Here is a 7,590-nt window from a genome sequence, read left to right on the forward strand (position 1 = left end):
TTCACATATTTAAAGTCTTCACACTTTATCCGCTTCCTTACTGACTTACAATTCTGTATTTTGACTTAAGCTTGTTACTGAGAGTGTATACAATGCTTTAACAGCCTGCTTATCTAGCATACTTCTTTTTATTTTCTATATTTATTTGTTTTGTGATATGTAATATTTATGTGTTTAATCATATTCTGCAGCTCTAATAGTCAATCAATAATATTTCCCAGTAGAAAATGAGTGTGATAGTAAAAACAGAAGTGTTGACAAATGTGCTTCATCATCAATTGGAGGTTTCCATCCATTTTCCACCCTGACTGTGAAACATAAAAATGTAAATCACATTTAGTGGAAAGATTTTAGTGTCTCATGCCATTTTAATATCACCTTTGAGGCTGATTGTTTGGTTTTTAATGTTAAATGTTACCATAAAGACATTTCTCTGTAGTGAATTTGGGAGGACAACAGGTTGATCTGCCACATCCGAACAGAAACTCTGCTGCTGCTGGGAGGTAAGGTGGCTTAGTGGTTGATGCTAACACCCAACAGCAAGAGACACATTTTTTGTCTGTGTGTGTGGGTTTCCCCTGAATGCAGAGGTTTCCTCCCACAGTCCAAAGACATGCAAGTCACATGATTTGGTACGAGGTACAAGCTTAAGGGATCACCTAGTTTGCTGCTGTAGGCCTATATAATGTGCCAAAGTGATTGATCCTCAGACTACTATTACTCTAGGTTCATGTGAATTGTCTAGGTCAAGATTTACAAGATTGTATCTTCATGCTCTGTACCCATTAAGATATGTTATATATATATACATATATATATATCAACACATTTTAAGTTACATGTAGTTTTCTGTAGACTTAAAATCAAGTTATTGATATTTTTCTTAGAGATGGTCAGTCTGTGCTTCCTGATGTCATAGGGGTGAATACACTACGTTCATACAACATACTACTGACCTATGCAGTCGGTACTGTATTCTGCCTTAGTCAGTAGTATGCAGTTATTTTGCAGCATGCTATAGGCCAGGCTTTAACCTTTAAAGCACTGGACAAAAAAAAGACTGTAGATTGACTGTAAATGTAAAACATGACTCAGCAAAAGTTTCTCAAACTGCTTTTTTTAGTTAAAGCAACAAAACAGTGAAATGCTATCCCTACAAATATTAGTGTGGTAGTTTTAGTCCGTTTAAAACTAATATTAAAAAGGGTCATGCTGTCCTATAAGTATCTATCTTCCCTGTCAGAGTCTACTCTTTCCCTAACATCTTCTCTTGCCACTGCCTGCTGCTCTGTAGCTAGTCTGTGAGCGGAACTGGCCGTGAAACCTCAACTCCATATTGCATACTACATTTTGGTTAAATCAGTACAAACTGTATACTATACACTGTATAGTATACAGTTTTGAATACAGCCATAGACTGAACCAACCAGGAAAGAACCCAAAGACAGACAAAAGCAGGCAGACAGAATCAGTTAATTTATTTAATTAAGGAAAATATGGTCTGACAGGTAAAGAAGGCAGAAGCCATCCAAAGGCAGGGGAACCGGCAGGTAGCAATTTAAAGAATCCAAAGTCTCAGGTCACAGACAACAGGTTCAACGCGCTAGAAAGCTCATGGAAAAAAGGCACATGGCAACTTTGACAAACTGACAAGGAGTGTGTGGAAAAGGGCAGTTATAAACTGCAGGACTGATGAGGGAAAGTGGGAACAGGTGGTCGGGTATGTCAGGGGACCAGGGATGCGTTCAAAAAGTCATTTTTGCTTCGGAAGGTTCCTAACTGAGTAAAATGACCTGGAAGTACCGTATCTAAGTGGCCGCCATCATAAGAGCTGTTCGAAATCTTTAAATGCTAAGGAAAGGTGCTTCAATGCTTTCTTTCTGAGCTCCTTTAGCATAGGAAACACTAATCTTTCCTTTTACAAAGGAAAGAAGATAATGCTGCCCCACAATTCCTTGCAACATTTAAAGTGATGCACCATTCAGCCATCCGTGAAAACAAACAATATGCTTATCTCACACAGGTTTAACAATTATTTTCATACAGTCATAAACTAAAGGAATTCATGTTGATGAATGTGAATTGACAGCGACAATCTTTTCTTTTTCTTTTATATGTATTTATTTACTTCGAACATGTAACAAATACGTAAATTAGATTTCATGTGGTCATATTTTAGTTGTGCTTTTTGTAGTCCTTCTTTGTTGTAGTTTCGCCATGGCAGACCTACGTCATTGTCTCCAAGCTCCACGATTGTCTTTTCCTAACTTCTTATGAATTCTCCTTCACATCTTTCCTTGACCCCATGATGTTTTCCATAGAGCTCAAGGAAAAGTGGCTAGGAATAGACGTTAGGGGGTAATTTTTGGACTTTTCGACCGCAGGCCATGACTGACAAGAGAGTCTGAGGGCATCTAGTGGATGGTTTGAGGATGCCAGGTCTGGGAAGTGAGAGGAGAGACCATGGCCTGGGGCGAGTCTGCTGGGCGTGGAGAAAGGGTCAGAGAGCCAGAAAGTCCTCATGACACCTGTTCAGAAGCTCCAGATAATAGGGAACAAATGTGTCTGCCAGGTGTCTGTCACAGGTGCTATCACTAGCTAGCTAGCCATAGGAACCTCATAAGTACAATGACATTTTGGGGAATTTTAATCTCCCCATGTATGATCTCCTAGCACCACCCGCTCATTTCCAATTTCTGTTCACAAAAGCTTGATATGGTGGCTTGGGCCTGGGTTTTCCTGGCGTTCAATTCCACCTGCCTTTGTTTTACTATATTCAAAACAACTACGCACCAACAACTGATCACTAGCCAGTAGTTCTCAACGTTAGTTCGGTCATAGAATCTGCCTCTAACAGCTGTCTTTGCAGAAAACTACTCATCAAGACCACAATGTAACTGTTATTGGGAGAGTAAAGTGAAGTGTGATATGATATGATATTGCAGGGGATCAAGCTAAGCTCCAGCTTCATGAAAGTTGTTTTGGTAGTTCCAGTGCAAACACGCCCAGAGAGCTTTGCAGCTGAGTGCAGTTTGCCCTTTTGTGCATCTGATAGCAGTTATCTATGTGGCAAAGTATAAATGCACTTAAAGCATTTTGTGTTGGTTGCACAGGAGCACCAAGAAGCTATTTGCTTCTTGCTTCTTTGGTGCAAAGTTACAGCTGCATTTCACCGTTTGTGGGTCCTTCGAGACTTAAATGGTTCTTTTAATCTTATTTGTGCAGGTTTAGTGGCTGCAAAAGCTGCGCAGTCCTTTTGTGAATTTGTCTCTGAATCTTTGCTCCTTTGGTGACTGTGTTACCTCCATGTAAAGGATGAATACGTGTGTGTAATCTCCCTTTCATAATAATTACAGTATCACAGATTAAACAGCGCAAATATTAAAGATTTTTTAAAACCTTTACGAGAGCTACCATCTCAACTCAAGGGATAAAATGATGCCTTTGAAGGAAGAGAATTTCTGTGAGATGAATGGAGAGGGAGAGAGAAATGCTCAGCGTTGGGGAGAGATGTTTCTCCAGGCAGGCTGGGATTAGCTGCGGTTCCATAAATATGTTGGGCAGCGTGGTATACTCTGTGCCCAGTGGTAAAAATAGGCCTTCTTCCTGAGGGAAATGATGACGTGTGCAGCCTGCCTGCATCATCAGCCCCAAGTCGGCTTCATCTTCATACTGAAAGAGGCAGAGAGACAGAGTGTGGGTGGAGCATCAGTGATCACCATGGCAACACATGCAGAGTGACGCAGGTAAAGGGAATAGAGAGGAGGAGAGGTAGTGATTGGCTGCCGGCTGCAGTGGTTTGTGCCTGTGTGTGTGGAAGAGATGTTTGGGTGGTAAAGAAGAGGAGGAGGACTCAATAGCCCACTGAGATCAGCTCCCACACTCCCAACGCAGATACACACAAACACACACACACACACACACACACAGTCAAAGCCTGTTAGCACGGTGTTCAATTCAGCCTAGCAATAAGATGATATGATTTAGCACGTTCCTTTAGCACTGACTTCAGAGGCAGTGGAAAACAGTGATATTTTCCTCCCTCACAAATGCCATCTTGGATATTATGCATGCATTTTGGAAGAAAAATATTCCTTGCATTCCCCGCACATGAACTCAATGCATCCTGCTCTTTCAGTTCAGTGCCATTAAAATAGACCTTTTGGCAATTCAGCTGCTTTGGCAAAGCCTTCGTGAAGCCTCCTGAATTGAATTAAATTCCAAAGGTTGCTCTGTCCTATCGTCTTTTTCTTTGCTGCAGTTACTTCCAGTTGTCTGTTGTATCTCTCCAAGTCACCTTTTACAACCCGTCCTTTTTTGTTTTATTTTAAAGAATGATGGATGCTACTGCACATTCATACAGATTGGGTGAAGTTGTTTCATCTTGTCTTACAATGAAAATGTCATCCTGCAATCTAGTATTGTAAATACAAATCCATTACAGAAATGATAACGTTGATGGCATATCTTGGAGTGGTAAAACGCTTCCTATCAACATTTATTCCTTTCTACGGTGACTTTTGTAGCAAAAGCTGGTCGTAGAGCATGAGATACAAACGGGGACCCAATCATAAATGGAAACGACGGAAAGTGTTTTCATTCATGATAAAGTTGCAGTTTTACAACATTTCACTGCATGGATGAAAGTAAACAACATGGATTTGTCACGATTAGGCTTTGCCTTCTGTGTTCTTTGTGTCTGTGTGTAGCTCCACACCCTCCTCACTCTCATCAGCCACTCCCTCATCATCAGCCTACTCCCTTCACCTGTTCACTCACCTGCCTCTGATCAAGACACTACATAGACTCCTGCCTCTCAGACACACATTGCCAGATCAATTGTCATGTCAACCTGCCCGTTTGGCTCATCCTGCTCCTGGTTTTCCAGTCTCCCTGCCCTGCCGGATCTTTCGCCTCGTCCTTGGATTCCTTGCCTTGTCCCTATAAGATTCCTGTCGTGTTGTTGGCTCATTAAAACCAGTTTCACTCTGCTTCTGGTTATGTCTGCATTTAAGTCCTCCACCACACCCGTGACAGGATTTCAGTTATAAAACAACAGTAATTAAATTACTTGACCCATTGACCCATTATTATGGGTCAATAAAAAAAGAGGAAAGGGAAATACCATAACTACCACTATTACTTTTCTTACTCAACTATTGTGTTTTAGATAAATGAATATTGCCACCTAGTGGTTACCAAGGAGGATGTCTGTGTGTGTTAGTGCTGGAGGTTGCTGAACATGTCACTGAACATGGTTAGCAAGCAATATAGTGATATGATAGTATTGATTACGTTTCCATATGTTTCCATACTTACAGATAATTTGCTGTGAAGATATGATCATAGTTCATCGAAGGATCTTTAATCACTGTAGTTCAGGATAACTGATCTTACAGTCTGCTGTAAAAAGATGATTTATATATAATGTGTGCATGAATTATATTAAAGGTATATATAGGGCTGCAACAATTAGTTGATCAAAAGAAAATAGATCCGCAATTATTTTGATGATCAATTAATAGTTTTAGGAATAGAGAGCTATAACTATTCACTAGTTCCAGCTTCTTAAAAGTGAAGCTGGTTTTCTGTGTCATATGAGAGTAAATGAAATATCTATTGTAGTTGGACAAAACAAGCAATTTAAAGGTTTCACTTTGGATTCTCGGAAATGGTGATGATTTTAGCCATGAGTTTGGCAGAAAAAAGCGGAAGCAGCCACACCTCTTACTGTAAATCAAAAGAGAAAGTAAATGCATTTTATATAACATCAGTTATCAGCTCAGATGTTCAGATTCAACCATGGAAGGAAGAAGAGCAACAAGGTAGGTTATCTGAACAAGTTCATCCATTGTGCTAACCTAACAATAATCCATTAAATTATGATGACTAGAATATTCAAGTACTGGGTCTGTAATAATAACTATGAGGTTAGTTATACTGACAGCTATTTTGTAATAACTTTGCTTTGTATTACTTACTGTGCTATAATACGTTTTCTTTATTCATTTATTATAGAATTAGGCTCGACTGTTTGCTTCCTGTTGAATTTTAAGATGCTTTCTCAGATCATAGTGTTCTAGTTGAATGACAAAAGACAGACAGAGCAGAAGAAGGAAATGAGAGAAAAGCTGTTACGTATCAAGGACACTACACAGAAAGACCTGAATTTTATATATGGTATTTTATTATATTAACATACCTTTAAGCAACCTGTTACATTGGTCTCCATACAGTCTCTAATTGACTTTTATTTCGGGAAATAATTTAAATCAGTGGGTATCGACTTTTCTGAAAGAATTATACTTCTAATGCTCAACAACTGTCGAAAACGACTGTTTGTGGTGTAACGGATCACTGGTCGATCCGGTTCGGATTCTCTTTTTCTTTACAGTTTAATCATCATAGTGTGTAATACAGTTTTGCTGCTGCTGTTCCTTTTCAAGTAACACGTCCCCGAATATCAATGCAGAGTTGCAGCGAACAGATATAAAGCAGTAGTGTGTTCACGTGAACGGAGCTGTTAAAAGTATTTAATGGTGAAAGTCAAGGCAAGCGGAGCGGAGGAACTTGAGAAGCCCCCCGACGTCATTTATGTGGCAAGTTTGGGAGCATTTTGTCTTCCCTATAACGTATAATGACGGGATAAGGGCGGTGGACAAACCCGTTACGGTATAGGCGTTATTTAAAGATCGGGCATGTCCACACATAGAAGAGCCACCATCTCAGTCTGTGGGGACACTCCGGTGTGGAAAACAAAGGATTTCGAAATCTGGTTAAAATGCTTGAGCCAAACTACGAAATCCCCTCACGCACCCACTTCAGTATGGAGATCGTTCCAGGCCTCTATGAAAAGGAAAATACTGTGTCAGCTCACTCATCAACGCGGAGTGGAGATTCATAGTCGGTGCTGCAGACACGCCCCCTCTGTGAGAGTCACACTGACACATCTGGTGCTACCCTTTCCCCACACAATATTCTCATCTTTATGAAAATAAATATCTTAAATATTGTGGGTTTCATGTAAAAAGTAATTTGCTTTCAGTGTTCTTGAAGTTCTTTAATTAATAAATGGAAAGCAAAGGTATATTTGTCTCCTCCCCTTTTCTTTGCTGATCCGAAAAATGATCTGAACTGTGACTCAATAACCTTGATCCGAACCGAACCATGAGGTTTGTGATCCGTTGCACCCCTATTTGCTTCCTATTGCATTTTAAGATGCTTTCTCCGATCATTTAGTGTAGTTGAATGACATAAGACAGACAGAGTGGAAGAAGGAAGTGAGAGAACATGTAACAAGGACACACAGAAAGACCTGAATCCGATAGTAGTTTTATATATGGTATTTTATATTTTATTATATTGACATACCTTTAAGCAACCTGTGACATTGGTCTCTATACATTCTCTAATTAACTTTTATTTTGGGAAATAATTTAAATCATTGGGTGTAGACTTTTCTGAAAGAATGCTTCTAATGCTCAACAACTATCGAAATGTTTCCCCCAATTTTCTTGTCTTTCTGAACAGGTAAATCATGTTTTGCCCTGAATGTGGAAATCAAGTGGAAAGCTCATATAAATTCTGTCC

The sequence above is a fragment of the Melanostigma gelatinosum genome (assembly GCF_949748355.1).
Source record: "Melanostigma gelatinosum genome assembly, chromosome: 4".
In the NCBI taxonomy this organism is placed as follows: Eukaryota; Metazoa; Chordata; class Actinopteri; order Perciformes; family Zoarcidae; genus Melanostigma; species Melanostigma gelatinosum.